This window comes from Rattus rattus, chromosome 1, assembly GCF_011064425.1.
Source record: "Rattus rattus isolate New Zealand chromosome 1, Rrattus_CSIRO_v1, whole genome shotgun sequence".
In the NCBI taxonomy this organism is placed as follows: domain Eukaryota; kingdom Metazoa; phylum Chordata; class Mammalia; order Rodentia; family Muridae; genus Rattus; species Rattus rattus.
The window spans coordinates 60,645,114-60,664,952 of record NC_046154.1 but is presented as its reverse complement, the minus strand read 5'-3'; positions in this window follow the sequence as shown (position 1 = coordinate 60,664,952).

Here is a 19,839-nt window from a genome sequence, read left to right as displayed (position 1 = left end):
TGTACTTAAATTTACATTTCAAATGTTATTCCCTTTCTCTGTTTCCGGTCCATAAGCCCCCTATCCCATACCCCCTTTCTTCTGTGAGAATGTTCCCCCTCCCCAGCACCTGCCCTTCCCGCCCTGATATTCCCCTACACTGCGGACAGGAGGGGGCGGGGGAGTCCAGCCTTGGCAGGACCAAGGGCATCATGTCATATACTTGGAACCTCAGCATTCAGTATGTTGTGACAGGAAGATTACTGAAAGTTTCAGGCCAGTTGGTGTTAGATGGTGATGTCAATACCAGCCTGAGGCTTAGCCTCATGAAAACCAGAACTAAAAAAAGTAAAAAACAAACAAACAACAACAAACAAAATAAAAAACAGATAACAAAACAAAACAAAAACCAAATTCAAACCCTCTAATCATGATTGTGGACTTTCTTGATTCTTTTCTTTCTTTTTTTTTTTTCTTGATTCTTTTCTAATTCAAGAAATTTATTTGTAACTGATGTTAATGGTAATTATAATAATGATATTTATATTCTTTTGTGTTTAATATTGTATGTGTATGAGTGGTACATACGTTTGTGTACTGTATGCATACTTACACCCTCACAGTACTGGGTTCATGGCCAATACTGGCTACTTACGTCAAAACTTGGACATTGAATTCAGTCCTTATGCTTTTGCGATCAAAACCTTGACCTGCTGAGCAAACTTGTCCATCCATGCATTTCTAATATATTTGATATTTTGTATTCTAGACACTAAAAATTGATATTGGTTACTCATAACTAAACTCTCAGACCTCTTTGTGTATAAAGAAAATTATTATCTCATATTTTTACCTTAGACTATATTTGTCTTTATGTTTAGTTAATGTCACTCATAGATAAGATAGTTTATTATTTGCATTTAATTCATAAACCTTTGATTTTAATTAAAGAGTGTAGCACAGTTATACTTAATACAATTATTGGTGTTATTACTTTAAATTAACTGACTTTACATTCATTTTAAATTTACTCTATTACATTTTACTTTTGTTCCCAATTTCCTGACTTTACTTCCTGTTTGGTATTTCATTTATATATGTGTGTATGAGGGGGGGATTAAGTCTTACTGCTTCATAATTAAATCTATCATGCCTTCATTATAAGTCAGATATACTCCATATCAGGATCACATGATATTTTACTAAATAAATTATAATTGCTTCTTTATCACACTGTACCTTTGTTCTTTAAACACAAGCCTCCCGAATTTATATTAAACTTATATATAATTTCTGGCTATAATTGCATAGAAACACGTGTAGGCTTTGTGAAGATCAAATTACTTTAAAGCCTATGTTTCGAGTGTCTACGGAAGTGCTATGAGTTAAAGCAATAAAGCAGGGAGCGATTGTAAGCCTCACACCACTGCTTCAAAAGTGTGCATATCTAAGTATTTTTTCCATAGGCAAGATATCAGTCTAAAGAAAATCACATAGACCCACATACCCCAAATACTATTATAGAGGCATCTTAAAATTTCATAGGAAATCAGGGAACAATTTAAATAGAAAGCAATATGAATGCGCTACATAAAAATATTGTCAGGGGTCTTGGATTGTAGACAAACAAGATATATCATATGAAGTACAAGTCTTTTAGGAACTACAAATATCAAGGAATCAAGGTATCTCATAGTTTACCGGTCATACATCAGGACTACAAGAATAAAGAAGAAGTGAGAAATGATGTATAAAAAGAGTGATGGACTAAAAGGAGGAGACATTTAAAAACTAGGTAAAATGTGTACTAGAGGTTACAGTGCCACAGTTATATATTTTTATCAAGAGTAAAGGCTCTGAAACCTGGAGCATGGGCTGAAGAGCTGATGATCTCTAGGGTAAAGAGGTTGTTACCTCAAGAAAATAGTTTTCAGCATTGTCTTTACAATTAAGTTCTCTGAATTGTCCTGTTTTATGATTTGCACAGAGTAAGTACTCAAATGGTTCAAGGAAAAAGACATTCAGAGGAATAAATGTTGGTGAATGAACAAGTTCCTCTCTAGTTCAGAAGGAACATGTATTTATCTCAAGTCATGGTAGGAAAGGTGTAATGTCTCTGTTAATTTGTAGACCCCATTACAGGCAGTTTCACCTGCTATGATGTTGTGATTGTGTTGCCTCTGGCATACCTAACAGACAGTATTTCATAGACTTTCTCCATGTCTTTCTGCTCTTATGTTGTTTCTGCCTTCATTCCTGCAGTGGTCCTTGAGCCTCAGAGTCTATGCTATAAAAACGGTCCCTTTATGACTGAGAACTCAACTATTGCTTAATTGTATAACTTTTAGTATTTATGCATCTCTGAATTCATAGAACTCATTATTAAAATATGCTTCTCTGAATAAGGTCATGACTAGAATTTGATTAAGTGTGTAAACGTAAATATTTAGAAGGTACCCTGATAAATTATCTGAACAACAGCAGAGGCCCACAGAGTCCAACTCTCCCTGTTTATTAATGAATTACTGGAGAGGGACAGTCACAGTCTGCAATTGTGTACTAACTGAGAAACTCACCAGGATCTACAGATGGTCCTGATTAAACTCATATATTACTAAATAAATAATTGGAGTTTTGAGTGTTTGGAAAGAATTATAGGGAGAATAGAAATAAGTGAGGGTGTGTGTGAGCTTACATAGGGTTGGCACTACAGTAATTAGAATACATTTTATATATATGCAAACTTGCCAAAGAACATGTTCAATAAAAAAGGAAAGATCTAAAATGTTTTTCATTTATGTGACAAGGAAATTGAGATTCTCAATGGAAACCACTTCTACACTAGGCTTATTGAATAACTTAAAGCCATTTCATTAGACCTACATAAGTGCATATATTCAAGTCTTGTATGAAAAAAAGTTTAAATATTTGAAAGCAGCTTGATTGGCGTAACATTTGTACAGAGGTTATTGTTAATTTAAGTGGTTTGTCATAGGATTTGAACAAGACAGAACATTTATCTTCAAAACGTTTCATTCAAAAATATTGTATGCCCATTATATAAAATGTAGACATTAGATGGTGATATTAGCAAATTTATTTTAACATGAATTAATTTAGAGTGTCTTTAAAACAATTTCTCAAATTCAACTAGACTTTGTTAAATTAAACTAGACTGAATTGGATATCATTATGATAGGCTGCCATTAAAGTAATTTGATGTTACTATATATATTTACTTATACAAAATTTTTCTTGTGTTGAGCCACTAATAAATTGTATGTTGATTAAAGAATAACACTTCACATTTTCAGGTAAAATAGATATTGTCTTTTTACTCAACTTAATTCAATACATGTGATTCTTCTTTTGACCTTTGTGTAGAGGTAAACATAAAGACACAGACTCATAGCTGTTCAATGATTTTTAATTTCTTCGAAGGGAATTTATGGACCAATTCATAAATTGGTTCATTATTGGACAGCTTTAAAAACATATTTTTATTTCATAAATTTTCTTGAATTTTCTGTCTTGCCAAAATTTCCATCTTCAAAATCAATTACACTCACTTCTTTATAAACCTGTTCTCATTCAAAGTCTCTGGAAAAATTAATCACTGTTTTATTTATTTATCTATCTATTTATTTATTTATTTATTTATTTATTTAGGTATTTTCTTTTATACATCCACTACAAATAGAGTCACCAATAATTAAATACAATTTTCAATATGTCTCTAAATCATTTTGGGTAGTAAAGGGATATTTTTAGCCTTGTAAATTTCTGTAATTCATGAACACATCTTTTTCCATCTTCTTGGGCTCAGGCTTATCAGTATCGTGTAGGCTGTTAGCAAAACAACCTGGCATATATTTTGTTAAGCCTATTGCTATGGTTTTACTTATGATTAGTATGATAAATGGAATTGCTTTCTAAAATCATTTGTAGATTATTCATTGTTGGCAGACAGACATGGAACAGATTTTTATATATTGATTTTTATCCTGAAATGATTTTTATCCTGAAATTGTTTAGATTACCGGTGATAACAAATTATATATATATTTTGACATTAGAACCATGCAATGTGCAAAGACAGTTTCACCTGATGTGTCCTGGTGTTGATGACTTTTATTTCATTCTCTCATCTGAAATGTCAGGGTACTTTTCTTAATAAAAGTATCAAATTGGTTCTCATAGCTAATACACTTCCTATGTTACATTAGCCTTTTGTTTCAAAAGTTTCAAGGCCAGTACAACAGCACCTTTTCTGAACTTTTTCTGTATAAACACCGTTATTTTTCTTTTGATTAACATGTATACTTTGTTACCAGTAGGGAACAGCTTCCTTTCCCCTAGCAGGGTTTATATAAACCTGCCTCCTTTGTGTTTTATTAGAACCAGCGCAAAACATTTGGTGTAATGGTATCATCAGGATTTAAGATTTGCTTTAAAGGAATTTGGCAATGAATCAACATGTTATCTATTTTTCACATTAATATAAATCTCTAATAAAATTAAGAGTTTATCTTTGACAACCACCTATGAGTATTTAAAGATGGTCATAATGTAATCATTCTTATTCCATATTCCTGATAACCTAACTACCTAGAATTCTCACAGTACATGCTATTAAGTATGTTTAAAATTTTTATTTATATTTATGAATATTAGAAATATAGACTTTGATGTCTATAGTAGACAGGAAGAGTTAGAAAATTATTTTTACTTTAAGATACTTACCATCTACTTTTGAGGGGTAACAAGGGATAATAGCAAAATCATGTAATGTTCGGGAGCCTGGGGAACAACCTGACTAATTTCCCCGGGCATGTAAAGTCATGGATCTGGGAGGAGAATTTATAGCCACCATTTTACTAAACTACAATTTTCCCTAACTCCATTCTAAATAACTGTTTTTATATCCACAGGTAAGTGTGGTTCCCACACCCTCATCAAGTCATCTTGTCTTTTCAATAGATAGAGGACACTAAAAAGAGCAAAAGACTCAAGATACAGTATTGAGGAGCCCAGTGCCAAAGGACAGATCTCTAATAAGACTCAGGAATCATTCCATAGGAGGGGACAGAACGATTATACCAAGGAAAGAAGCATGAATTTTGCTTCAGATTGTATCTTTAAGGAATGTAAGAAGCTATATTGATGAAGTGATACTAAGAAGACAATCTAAACATGAACTGAACAAGGGTAGAATAGGTACAATAACATGGACGAAGGAAAGCCCAGGATGTTTCACCCCTACAAGGAGAAGTGCAGGCAACTGAGGAGCACTGAGACCATGGGAAATAGTCTGCTGCAAGGGAAAGCACATCTATCAGTCACCAACTATCAATAGAAGAGGGTCAATTCTGAAAACATGTACTGTGCATGTTTATATGTATTTAATTATATATATATATATATCGGCAATTAAATAATTAAGAAGCAATGGATCTTAAAGTAAAGAGCTGTATATAGGAGGGATTTAAGGGGAAAATGTGAAAAAGTGGAAATGTGATACAATTATTTTAAAATATCAAAACATAAAAAATAATGAAAGAACACCCACAGATACAGGGAAGTTGAACAATACTCTATTCAATGATAACTTAGTCAAGGAACAAGTAAGAAATAAAGAAAGAAATTAAAGACTTCTTAGAATTTAATGAAAATGAAGGTACAACATACTCAAACTTATGGGACACAATGAAAGCTGTGCTAAGGGGAAAACTTATAGTCCTGAGTGCCTGCGAAAGGAAACAGGAGAGAGCATGCATCAGGACCTGGACAGCACACCTAAAAGCTCTAGAATAAAAAGAAGCAAATATACCCAGGAAGAGTAGAAAGCAGGAAATAATCAAACGCAGGGCAGAAATCAACCAGGTAGAAACTAAAAAGCCTACAAAGAATCAATAAAACCAAGATCTGGTTCTTTGAGAAAATCAACAAGATAAATAAACATTAGCCAGACTAACGAGAGGACACAGAGAGTGTGTCCAAATTAACAAAATCAGAAATGAAAAGGAAGACATAACAACAGAATCTGAGGAAATTCAAAGAATCATCAGATCTTACTATAAAAGTCTATATTCAACAAAACTTGAAAATCTGGAGGAAATGGACAATTTTCTCAACAAATACCAGGTACCAAAGTTAAATCAGGAACAGATAAACCATTTAAACAACCCCATAACTCCTAAAGAAATAGAAGCAGTCATTAAAAGTCTCCCAACCAAAAAGAGCCCAGGTCCAGAGGGGTTCAGTGCAGAATTCTATCAGACCTTCATAGAAGACCTCCTACCAATACTATCCAAATTATTCCACAAAATTGAAACAGATGGAGTGTTACCAAGTTCCTTCTATGAAGCCACAATTACTCTTATACCTAAACCACTCAAAGACCCAAGAAAGAAAGAGAACTTCAGACCAATTTCCGTTATAAATATTGACACAAAAATACTCAATAAAATTCTTGAAAACCAAATTCAAGAACACATCAAAACAATCATCCATCATGATCAAGTAGGCTTCATCCCACGATTGCAGGGATGGTTCAATATATGGAACTCTGTAACATAATCCATTATATAAACAAAGTCAACAATAAAAACCACATGATCATTTCATTAGATGCTGAGAAAGCATTTGACAAAATTCAACACCCCTTCATGATAAAAGTTATGTAAAGAACAGGAATTCAAGGCCCATACATAAACATAGTAAAAGTCGTATACAACAAACCAGTAGCTAACATCAAACTAAATGAAGAGAAACTGGAGTCAATTTTACTAAAATCAGGGACTAGACAAGGCTGCCCACTATCTCCCTACTTATTCAATATAGTTCTCAAAATCCTAACCAGAACAGACAACAAAAGGAAGTAAAAGTGATGCAAATTGGAAAGGTAGAAGTCAAAATATCACTATTTGCAGATGATCTGATAATATACTTAAGTGACCTCAAAAGTTCAAAGAAAAGTTTCTGGATATAATATTAACTCAAACAAGTCAGTAGCCTTCCACTACTCAAAGGATAAAGAGGCTGAGAAAAAAATCAGGGAAATGACACCCTTCACAACAGTCCCAAATAATATAAAATACCTTAGTTATTTAACCAAGCAAGTGAAAGATCTGTATGACAAGAACTTCAAGTTCTGAAGAAAGAAATTAAAGATCTCAGAAGATGGAAAGACCTCCCATGCTCATGGATTGGCAGGATTAATGTAGTAAAAATGGTCATTTTGCCAAAAGCAATCAACAGATTCAATGCAATCCCAATCAAAATTCCACTCAAATCTTCATAGAATGAGAAAGAGCAATATGCAAATTCATTTGGAATAACAAAAAATTCAGGATAGCTAAAACTATTCTCAACAATAAAAAAACTTCTGGGAGAATCACTATCCCTGAACTCACGGAGTATTACAGAACAATAGTGGTAAAAACTGTATGGTATTGGTACAGAGAAAGAGAATTAGACCAGTGGAATAAAATTGAAGGCTTAGAAATGAACCCACACACCTATAGTCACTTTGACAAAGGAACTAAAACCCATGGAAAAAAGAGCATTTTCAACAAACAGTGCTGGTTCAACTAGAGGCCAGCATATAGAAGAATGGAAATTGATCCATTCTTATTACGCTGTACAAAGCTTAAGTCCAAGTCGATCAAGGAGTGTATCAAACCAGATACACTCAAACTAATGGAAGAAAAAGTGGGGAAGTGTCTCAAAAAATGGGCACTGGGAAAAATTTCCTGAACATAACACCAATGGCTTATGGTCTAAGATCAACAATTGACCAATGGGACCTCATAAAACTGCAAACTTTTGTAAGGCAAAGGACACTATCATTTGGACAAAATGGCAACCAACAGATTGGGGAAAGATCTTTACCATTCTTACATCCCATAATATCCAAAATATACAAAATATACAAAGAACTCAAGAAGTTAGACCTCAGAGAGCCAAATATCCCTATGAAAAAATGGGATACGGGGCTAAACAAAGAATTTACAGCTGAGGTATATCTAATGGCTAAGAAGCACCTAAGGAAATGTTCAACATCCTTAGTCATCAGGGAATTGCAAATCAAAACAACCCTGAGATTTCACATCCCAATACTCAGGATGGGTAAGATCAAAACTCAGGTAACAGCAGATGCTGGAGAGGATGGGGAGAAAGAGGAACACTCCTCCATTGTTGGTGGGATTGCAAACTGGTACAACCATTCTGGAAATCAGTCTGGAGGTTCCTCAGAAAACTTGACATTGCACTACCTGTGGACCCAGCTATACCTCTCCTGGGCATATACCCAAAAGATGCTCCAACATACAACAAAGACACATGCTCCACAATGTTCACAGCAGCCTTATTTATAATAGCCAGAAGCTGGAAAGAACCCAGATGCCGTTCAACAGAGGAATGGATACAAAAAATGTAGTATATCCCCATAATGGAGTACTACTCAGCAATCCAAAACAATGTCTTCTTGAAATTCATAGGCAAATGAAATGAACTAGAAAATATTATCCTGACTGAGGTAACCCAATCAAAAAAACACACATGGTATGTACTCATTGATAAGTGTATATTAGCTCAAAAGTTCTAATTACCCAAGATGCAATCCTCAGACCACTTGAAACTCAAGAAGAAGGATGACCAAAATGTAGATGTTTCACTCCTTCTTAAAAAGGGGAACAAAATACCCATAGGAGGGGATAGGGAGGCAACGTTTGGAGCAGATACTGAAGGAACGGCCATTCAGAGCCTGCCCCACATGTGGCCCATATATATTCAGCTACCAAAACTAGATAAGATCAATGAAGCTTTGAAGTGCATGCTGACAGGAACCAGATATAGATCTCTCCTGAGAGACACAACCAGAGCATTTGAAATACAGAGGTGAATGCTAGCAGCAAACCACTGAACTGAGAATGGGATCCTTGTTGGAGGAATTAGAGAAAGGATTAAAAGAGCTGAAGGGGCTTACATCCCCATAAGAACAACAATGCCAACCAACCAGTTCTTCCAGGGACTAAACCACTACCCAAAGAGTATACATGGACTGAGCATGGCTCCAACTGCATATGTAGCAAAGGATGGCCTTGCTTGGCACCAATAGAATGAGAAGCCCTTGGTCCTGCCCAGGTTGGACCACCAGTGTAGTGGATTGTGTGTAGGGGACTAATGGAGGGTGGATTGGGAGGGGTATACCCTTATTGAAGGGTAAGGGTTAGGGGGCTTATGGACAGGAAACTGGGAAAGGGAATAACATTTGAAATGTAAATAAGAAATACCCAACAAAAAAAGAGGAAAAATAATAAAAAAGTAAAAATGAAATCATAATGTATCCCTTATCTGGAAATGAAATATCAATATTATTCATCCAAAATCTTACTGCACTGCCTTGTTACCTACTTCAAATAAGAAATAAGTTCCAAAAAATATTGTAAGAAACCCAAAATACACACTTTTGAATATTCTCCCTTGATAGTGCATATACTGATCATATTTCAAGTTTCCTTCCTCAGGTGCGTATATTTTGATACTTTGTCTTTATTTTTAGCAGAATAACATTCATTTATATGGAAATAAATTTATTTGGGCATTCATCCCGGACCAATTAACAAGCAAGAAGATAAGCAAGATATGTGTGAAGTGTGTCATACAGTAGGCTTAACGTTTGTAGAACACATTGCCTTCATCGTGCATTTTCATCTTCATGAGGCAGCCATTCCTTACAATTAACCATTAGACCACTCTGCCTGCGAAACCCCACCCACATCTGTAGTAAAATCTTTGCAAGTCAAGTAAGTCCGTGCATCTCTCAGCATTGTCTACACCTCCACCTCTTATTGCTCAATGCTTTTCAGAATTCTACTTTAGCTCCATCATCTTTTCAAAATATACAGAGAATGGGGCAATTTTTCCAAGATACTTCCCCATTTTTAATTTTAATAAAAACAATTTTATCACACTATTCTCTTACTATGCTTGCCAATTACCAATCACTACTTCATTTTTATTAGTACTCTGTGAGGCATTCTGTTGTTCTGACAGTTTTCCCTCTATAGTGTTTTCAGATACATTTCTTGATATAGAATTTATTATAACTGTTTATATTCCCATCACTAATTTTATATACATAAAATGAGGACTCTGTGTTTGGGGTATTTTATATTTTATAGTATTTAGCATTCATTGAGAATTTGCTATCCTCCTAAGCATCATTTTTCTCCAACTACATACGATGCATATGATAAGTGTGGTAGAATGAGTAGATGCCTGAAAAGTGAATGCATTTTATTTGACCTACTCATATTTCATTACTGACTCTTCTAAATTGGGTGATATTCCTTAATTAATAGCTTTGACTTTAATGGGAAAACAAATTAAAAATCACAATTTTAGGTAATGTAAGACTGGCATTTGAAATAAAAGAATATTATTGATTTGTAAATAATAAGTATACTTGGTTATCAACTACTAGATTCTATTTAACTTACTTGAATCTCATGTAATAATTAAATTTTGTATCCCTTGGCTATAAAAGAAAGTGTCTGGGTTACTGGAAAGAAATTGCCTTTATCAATCTGAGTAGTTTCTAACATTAAGCCTAATTATGTCTGCATATTAATATTCCATGAAGTATAAAGCATGAATACATATAGTGTGTTATTATCTTTTTATGTGACTTAAAATTTAAATTAATCTTTCCTTCCAAAAAAGAATCTCTGACACACCGAAATTACATCATAATTAAAGTCATTGGTAGTAAACTCCTACACATGGAAACAATGTCTTCATTCTGTTATATATTGTCTATGTGAATCTAATCAGGAAGGTGTGTCTCTGGTCATCAGCTTGCTCATTGCTGTCATGGGAATGTTATTATTTGAATCTGAAATGTCCCCCACAGAAGTGGTTAATAGCTAATGGCTTTTCGGAACTAAACAAATCATAAAGCCACTGATTTAATAGATTCATTTATGAATTTATAGATTCATAGTTTGAATGACTAACTGGGAAATGGTGTAAATATTTTGAGAACTTAGAGTCAAGTTTTAGGAACAGTGTTCCTGAAATTCTTTACTAGGGAGCTAGGTGAAAATTTTCCCTTGGACCAGTCATTTCTGTTTTAACTTCTTAGCTGAAATTGGCTGGGAAGCCTCATTGATCCCAGCTCCTATGACTATGATTCTTTAACTAACTTCAAACTGAAAAGAGGTTATCTGGGGCAAAGCCTGCACCACAGGTTGAAATTACTTTCTCCACTGTTATGCTGCCTTTATCATGTACTCCTTAATTATGAGGTGAGACTGAAATAGCACAAGAAGATATAGAAACCTAGTGCAAAGTAAACTAAAGTATTTAGTTCAGAGTCTCACAAAATTTAGAATCCAAGAATTATTGGTTATTAGTATTATCATCCTCAATCATAAAGAAAAGTATATTTTCTTAAAAGTATCTAGTGCTATAGTTTATAATAATATTTCTCCTCCCAACTTGATTTAAAACTTAGAATTTCTACTTGGATAGTTTGGATAATCACATTTTTCAAATATACAAACTTCCCTGCAGATATTTTCAAGTATTTTACTTTTTAGAAGGAATTCACAAAGTTACTAACATCCCAATAGATCCTTTCCAGTAGCAATTGAAAAATCATTAGGATTTATTCACCTGAGATTGCAAGATGAACATTGATCACCTTCCAAAATTACCATAGTCACGTATGTTTTTATTATATTTGCCATCTTTCAACAACATCAAAGCTTGTTGTTTGTCTTTTGCAAATAGAATCAACAAAGGTTAAGGAAATCCATTCTGAAAGATATTAAAATGGGAAAGATGGTGTCTGTAGTCACTACATCATAGTGATTATTTGTTTATAGCCTGTTTATTTAATTTTCTCTGTTCTCCAGATAGCTATATTTAAAGTGATATATATATATATTATATATATATATATATATATATATATATATATATATATATAATGCTCCCCAGTGTTGTTTATTTGACTAGGGATTTTTGCCTCTTTTGATTAACTATTGGTAATAACTTCTTTTTTCTCTTTCTCAAGACTTTCTAGCTTGCTTGCTTATTTGTTTGTTTATTTATTTATTTATTTTCATTGAACAAATCTAAGTAGTGTTCCAAAGTTGTTTTTCTGAGGATCTGACAAACTTATAATTAGTTGCCTTTATGTTTTTCATAGTGTGTTCCATGTCTAGGAACATTCACAGAAATCTTTTTGGTCAGCTATAGGTTATGGTCTTTTCTTTCTCTCTGTTTTCAGTATGCCTTATAGAGCTCAATAGTTGGGCTACTGCCTAACCTCCCACCAGTAATCCCAAATTATTTCTTACTAAGTTCTATATTCTATTTTCACTGCACTGGATCCAGAGGGCTCCCCAACTGGGCCACACTCTTGGTCTTTCCTCTCCTCCACATACTCCAAGCATGTGGGAAGTTCAAGAAATTCCAAAACCCACCTCTGTTTGTCCTTCCCATATATTAGCTCTTGGCAAATTTATTTACCAATCAGACCAACTGGGGATAGATTCCTAGAAGATACATGCAGATATTCATGCAAGCAGTTTTAGGGATACAAATTAACATACAATACAAGCAGCATTAGGCCAAGCCCACTACATATCCCTATTTTGTCCGATTAAAAATGCTCCTTTCTCTCAGATATACATTGAACATAATTTTAACAATTACACAAATTGTAAAGTGTGACATTTATTTATAACATCCTGTCCATCATATATGGTAATTTAAATAAAGTAATCTATCATCTCTCTTAACAAAGAATTTATAATTCTATTCTTGAACTATGTTTGATTTTCACTTGGTTACCATCTGAAAACAATCCTTTCAAATCTAGATCTTTAATGCTAAATAACTTCAAGTTTGATTATGAGATTATAACTAGTCTTTAACCATGTTAGAGATATGAGAAGGAATTAAATATTGCCTGAATATGTAAGAAGCTAAAAGACATAGATTTCAAAACTTGTAGAGACAACTTATAGAGACAGCTGACTGCCAAGAAAGTTCCCAATATTTCTATAACTTTGGAGCACCTGTCTTCAGCCTTCTAGCACAGAACAACCTGACAGCCCTTAAGTGTAGCAGGAATTATGAACGACTCACGTACCCTATCTGGGCAGAGCTTAGCAGTTGCTTATCCCACATCCAATTTGTCTCTGTTTGATGGTATTTTGTCTGCAGATAAAATTAAGTATTTTTTAACCCAGTGGCTTAGCTACAACTGAAACTACTGCTATTGGAGGTAATAAAAGTAAAATTTTTTCTAATATCTGTATATTCGACTTTGAGTGGAGTATTGGAAATCAACAGATGATGGATAATTAACTTTTGTGTTCAAGCCTTTAAATTGTGTTTGTGAATGTGTCTTTGTAAACAGAGCTGTTAGTGATTTGTGCATCTCTAAGTATCACAACACTGTACCAAGCCCAGTAAGGAATATGTGAAGGGAAGGAGAAAGGAAACGACACCAAGGAAGTTTTCTTGGACGTTAATAGATTGGTTTACTTTGGAATTTGATGGAATTTGTCATCCTGAAAGGTTTCTGGAACAGAAAAAATATTGCAAAAAAGAATATTATGAATGAGATGACTGAGCATGGTTTATAGATTTGCAACTTTCCATCCAAGTTTATTCTGGTTTTAATAAACTGTTTCAATAACTCTAGATAAACTCTAATTGAATCAACAGGGCAAAATCATTTTTGTGAAGGAGGAGTCTATTTTGGTAAAATCACGGAACAAAGAATTTCGATATAAAGTAAGATATTCCTACTTTCTTTCCTCCTTATCTTATTTCCTGGTGATTATAGTCATCAAATGGGGCAGGCAGAGTGCTTCTTTCCATTCCATATTTATTTTTTAATCATTTGACATGACAAAAACTTGTCATTTGTACTAGGATGCTGAGACAGGATAATAGTTTGCCACGTTGAAAGGAAATGTCTCTAGAGCTTTGCCTGTGGGAGATCACAGTCCTGTCAAAACATTCTATTCTGTAGAATTAATGTTTTAAATATGTTAGAATACTTCCATTTATAGAACTCTCTTGTGACTTGCAAGCAGTGACATTCAGATCATAAGTGGATTGATAAAAATTTTCCATGATTTAATGATATAAATTGAGCAATCTAAAGAGACAAAATTTCCCAGCATCAGACATACGTATAAGTTAGGCTTCAGATGTCCAATTTGTTTCTTTGTTCTTGTACTCTGTGATTTTTATGAAGTTCTAAAATATTAGATATTAAAGTTATAACATATATACAATAAGTTAGATTGTATATAACTTCTATTTTAGGATAGAAACATCCAAGAAAGATGGTTCTGCTATTTGGACTTCACTATACCAGGTACTCAAAAGATAATATTTAATATTTTCTAATTCTAATAGCATCTATACACTGCACAAACATTTTATGTTCACCTTGTGTGATACAACTAACAACAGTAATACCTATCTTTTTAAAAAAAGATTCTTAAAATCACCTCATTACAATGCCACCTTTAAATTTTTAAATCAAATAGCAGTTGATACAAGGATACTGACCAAGCTTAATGGTAATCTTAGTGAAAGAATAGTACTAGAATGAATAGAAATCCTGAATGTAAAAAGAAGTAAAAGACAATTATTCAGAAAAAAGTTTAGATAATAAAATAATGTAAATGTTTCTATTCATGTTTTTAAAATTGTTTTATTTATTTATAGTCCATGTGCTACCTCGCTTCCTGGTACCTCTCCCAACAGGTCTTTACCCCATCCCCATTCCCTTTGCCTCTGATAGGGTTCTCCAGGGATTCTACTCCCCACCCATCCATGCATGCACACCCCATCGCAGCGCCCCAACCCCCCTGCATTCTCCTTCCCTAGGTCATCAACTCTCTATAGTATTAGGTGCATCCTTTCACACTGAGGCCAGACAAGGCAGTCCTCTGCTATGTGTGTGCTGGCGGCTACAGACCAGACCATGTATGCTCTTTGGTTGGTGGCTTAGTCACTGGGAGTTCCCAGTGATCCTAGTTAGTTGATATTATTGGTCTTCCTGTGGGGTTGTTATAATTTAATTGAGATTCTGGAGATGATACCTCACAGTATATTTAATCGTGATGGTGTTGAACCTGCTCTTCAGAAAGTATACATTTAAAGGTTCTTTCCTTGGGATTTGTTTCTGCAAATTTTACAGTAAAGGTAAAAGAGAGATCAAACATATCATCTGTGAAACACAATAAAAACCACTATAGTTCAGTTTGCCATGTAATGACAAAAATCTGTCTTGATTAGAGAAAATATGTAAATAATGGTTGAAAAAATTCAGTTGCCTCTTTTTCTTGATATAGGTTTGACTGGGGAAATGTCTCTATGTAATTTTGCTTATTTGTTGATGTCTTTTTGTTCAACTCATGTTTGAGTAGTCATTTTAGTAAGACTTTACAGATACCATTTGTTTTGTTACTAGGACAAGCAGAAAAAACTCCAATCCTCTGATGCTTATACTCTTTCTTGCAATGCTCCCTGAGTCTTAGGTGTGTAAATGAGTTCACTGTAACAGGTCTCCAGAGTCTCAACTTTGTACGTTGATAGATTGTAATTTTTTGTTGTAATGTTTGTGGCAAAGAAAAGTTTCCTTGATGAAGAATGAAGACTATATTTATCTGTTATCTGTAGCTGGAAACCAGAGAGATGGGCCTGTCAGGAAATGCCAAATGATTGTCCTAAAAAATGTGCATACAAGTAACATATTCATTCAACAGGATTATATTTAGGAAATATATATATATATATATTATATTTACAATAACAATTGATAAAAATGAGACCATGAATTTCAAGGAGAGAAGGGATGTAACTACAAGGGAGTTTGGAGAAGGAAAGCAAAGACAGAAATATTGTAATTGAAAAATAGTCACAACAATAAACAAAAATAAAGTGCAATAACATAAAAAACAAAAAACCCTAAAATTCCAATACATTTAAATATATAAAGAATGACAACTATAGTCATAAACTACAAAAAAGAATGAATTACTTGATGCATGAATAGAAATACCTGATAGTTCACATATTGTAAAATAATCCACCTGTCAAATAATTTAGTTTTATCAAAATATGCATAATTCTTGGTATTACTATGCTGAGTAAAATAGAACTCAACCAGAAAAATTATCCAAAAGACAAGATTTGCATAAACACATGAGGAAAATAGAATGTTGGAATAAATTTACAGCTGCTGAGTAGATCAGTAATTGAACATACAAAGAGGACACCAGTACATCTTGGTCAGGATCTATCAGTTCCAAGTATCTAAAGGTAAGATTTAGGAGAAGTGTGATTAGGATATAGCACAAAAAGGCTTTTGAAGGATGGTGTTGATGCTTTCTATGTTGATGTAGTACTAATTTTATTATTGTACGATGGTCAAGAAACAAGTGGGAGTGAATATCTCACCTGCAGATCAATGAAAATGTAAAATAGCAAAGTCAGAACTGGTTGAGAGGACACTTGAATTTGTTTCTTTCCTATTACTTATGAGATACATAGATAGGTAAGTATTTACTCCATGTACTTCTCTTGCAGGGGACTTGAGTTTGTTCTACAGGTTACAGCTGCCTTTAACTTTAGGTCCAGGGAATCTGACACCTACTTCTGATCTTTGCAGGAACCTGCATTCATATGTATGAACCTTATACACACTCAAGATGATTAAAAATAAAATGTTTTAAGAAAAATGAGGTCATTGACCCACTTGGACTTGAGCTTTGTGCAATGTGACAAATATGGATCTATTTTCATTTTTCCACATACCGACTGCTAGTTAGACCAGAATGATTTATTGAATATACTTTCTTTTTTCTGTTGTCTATTTTGGATTTTTTGTCAAAGATCAAGTATCCACAAGTATGTGGTTTTATTTCTGGGCCTTCAATTCTGTTCCATTGATTAATATGTCTGTTTCTGTACCAATACCATGCAGTTTTTATCAATATTGCTCTGTAATATAGCTTGAGGCCAGGAATGGTGATTTCCCCAGAAGTCCTTTTATTGTTAAGAATAGTTTCCACTATTCTGGAATTTTTGTTTTTCCATATGAATTTGAGAAATTCTATTTCCTTGTCTTTGAAGAACTGTGTTGGGATTTTGATGGGTATTGCATTGAATCTGTATATTGCCTTTGGTAGGATGGTAACATTTATTGTTAATTCTGCCAATCCGTGAGTATGGGACATCTCTCCATGTTCTAAAAACTGAGGAGGAGGGCAACCCTCTAGGAAGACCAGAAGCCTCAACTAAGCTGCACCCCTAAGATTTCTCAGACACTGGAACACCAACCAGGAAGCATACACCAGCATATATGAGGCCACAAACACGTAGACAGTAGAGGACTGTCAGGTCTGGGCTCAGTCAGAGAAGATGCACCTAACCCTCAAGAGACTGGAGGTTCCAGGGAGTGGGGATGTCTGGGGGTGGTGGAATAGGGTGAGGGGGATGAGAGGTAAGGGAGTTGGGACAAACTTGTGGAGACAGTGTGGGTGGAGGGGTTGGGAGAGTTTGGGATGTGAAACAGTCATAGGGTGGACCGGGAGGGAGATAAAGTCTGGAGTTTATAAAAGAAAGATTCAATAAAATTAAAAACAAAGAAAAAAGAAAGACGATCTAGTTAGGCATTCATCCAAGTGAGAGGCTGCTGTATCTGCCTATGAAGAAGCAGTAGATTGCTCAGTCCGCATTCTGCTGGCACAAAAGCATACTGGGAAAACATTTTAAAGCCACCAAAGGAGGGGAAAACACACCTTAAATGTCCCCATAAGTCAAGATTTGATAACAGAATTATGTAGATAAAATAATATTTTTTAAAAAGTCTTTAAATTTTTCCATTTTTTTGGCTGGATCTGTGGCTAAACTCTTAGTAATAAATCAAAGACAATAACTGTACACAAATATTTTATACCCTCTAATGTTTCAGTTATTTATTGTTTCATAATAAATGACCTCCAATTTCCTGCCATAACCAGTGATAATCATTTGTTTTACTTACAAACTTGTAGCATGGGCATAGCTCAGTGGTAACAAATCATGTCTGTCTAGCAGAGTGTCATGTAGGGCAGCTAAGTAAACTACTGCATACTAGAATTGCTCGAATATTTGCTTGCTTATGCTTTTACAAATAATTTTGTTATTTTGATGGGTGGTCTGCCGGCTCTGCCACTTAGTAAATTTGCATATGGCAGCTATCACAATGGACTTAAACCAAATATATGTAAACAATCAAAAATAAGTACAATACAAAGACATAAACTGGTAAAGATCTTAAAGTGCAGTTCTCAGTGACATTGTCCACATTGCAATCCGTGAAGCACACACTATCTAACTATGGCTATTCCAAAAAGTCAACCAGCTGGGGGAAATGGGAATTCATCTGTGTCAGGAACAGAAATTAAAATAAGAGGCTCACTAAAGGGGTTCTAGGTAGTATGTTAGGACAATGAAATGTTATCTTGCTAGCCATGATGATTACATGGTACACATATATCAAAGTCAATATATTACTAAACTGAATACTATTTAATTGATTTTTGAATTTGAAGAACACTATAAACAAAATTAAAGAAGTTATCAACTGAGACATAGACTAACTACCATGTCTAGCAGACCATTCCATGCATAACCACAATGCAGGAATCATTTTACCTAGGACTCTTATTTTCAAAACCTGTATATGTAAAAGTCTATTTTTCTTCTTTGTTAAAGAATGATTCAATAAGATGTGAGTTTGCAGAAACTTGGAGAAATGAAGTGTAATTGAAAGGAAAAAAAGAAGACGAAATAAAATGTGTAGCTTCAGATGTCTCGGATAGAATTCCATCTGAGTTTCTTACTAGGAGATCAAATGTCTTAAATCTATTTGTGAATAGAAATTCTGTTCTTTGAAAAAAAGAATATCAATAGTATGCGAAATGTACAGGGTTTCCATGAGGATCAGATGAAATACTACAACTGCGAAATTCTCAGCTTCATTGATTTAAATCACTTCTGAAATTATTATTAGTATTTTGAATTATTTTTCATAATAAAAAAGATACTTTCCCAGCTTATTTTTTTCTCAGATTTAAAGATACTTCACACACTGTACTTTCTGATTCAGGAGGCACTGTCAAATTCATAAAATCTCACTAATAATGTTCTATAGAAACATATAATGTATTTTAAAACTGGAGTTATTTCTTTTTTAGTGATATGTTAGACAATTCTGAGTTTCTTTATTAATTTTGAGTTCCCCAGTTGACCTGATAAAAACACAACTGTAGCATGTTTTTGAATTTAATAGATATATTCAAATACACGTATGTATGTGCATGTGTATGTATATTTATATGAATGTGCATAACTGTTCACATGCATATATATATATATGAAAAATTATAGAAAACAGAGACTATGAAATTGAGAGAAAAGAGATACAAGACAGGAGATGATGATGCAAAGGGAAAGGGAAATTGTATCATTTTAAATGGTTAAAAATACTTTAGAAATAGTGCATCTTTCTGTTATAGGGTACCTATGTACAATTCCCTGTACCCATCTTTGAGTGTTCACAACCAACAGTTCTTCCAATTCCAGTACATTCAAGTACAACTCCCCCCTCTATCAACACACAAATAATTTTCTTGGATTACCTTTTGTGACTATGATAAAAAAGACCAAAGACAACTATAAGAGATATGGGTCCACTTGACCAACATGACACAGTACATCATCATCAAAGAAAGTTAACGCAGTAATTCAAATCAAGAATATAAAAGCAGG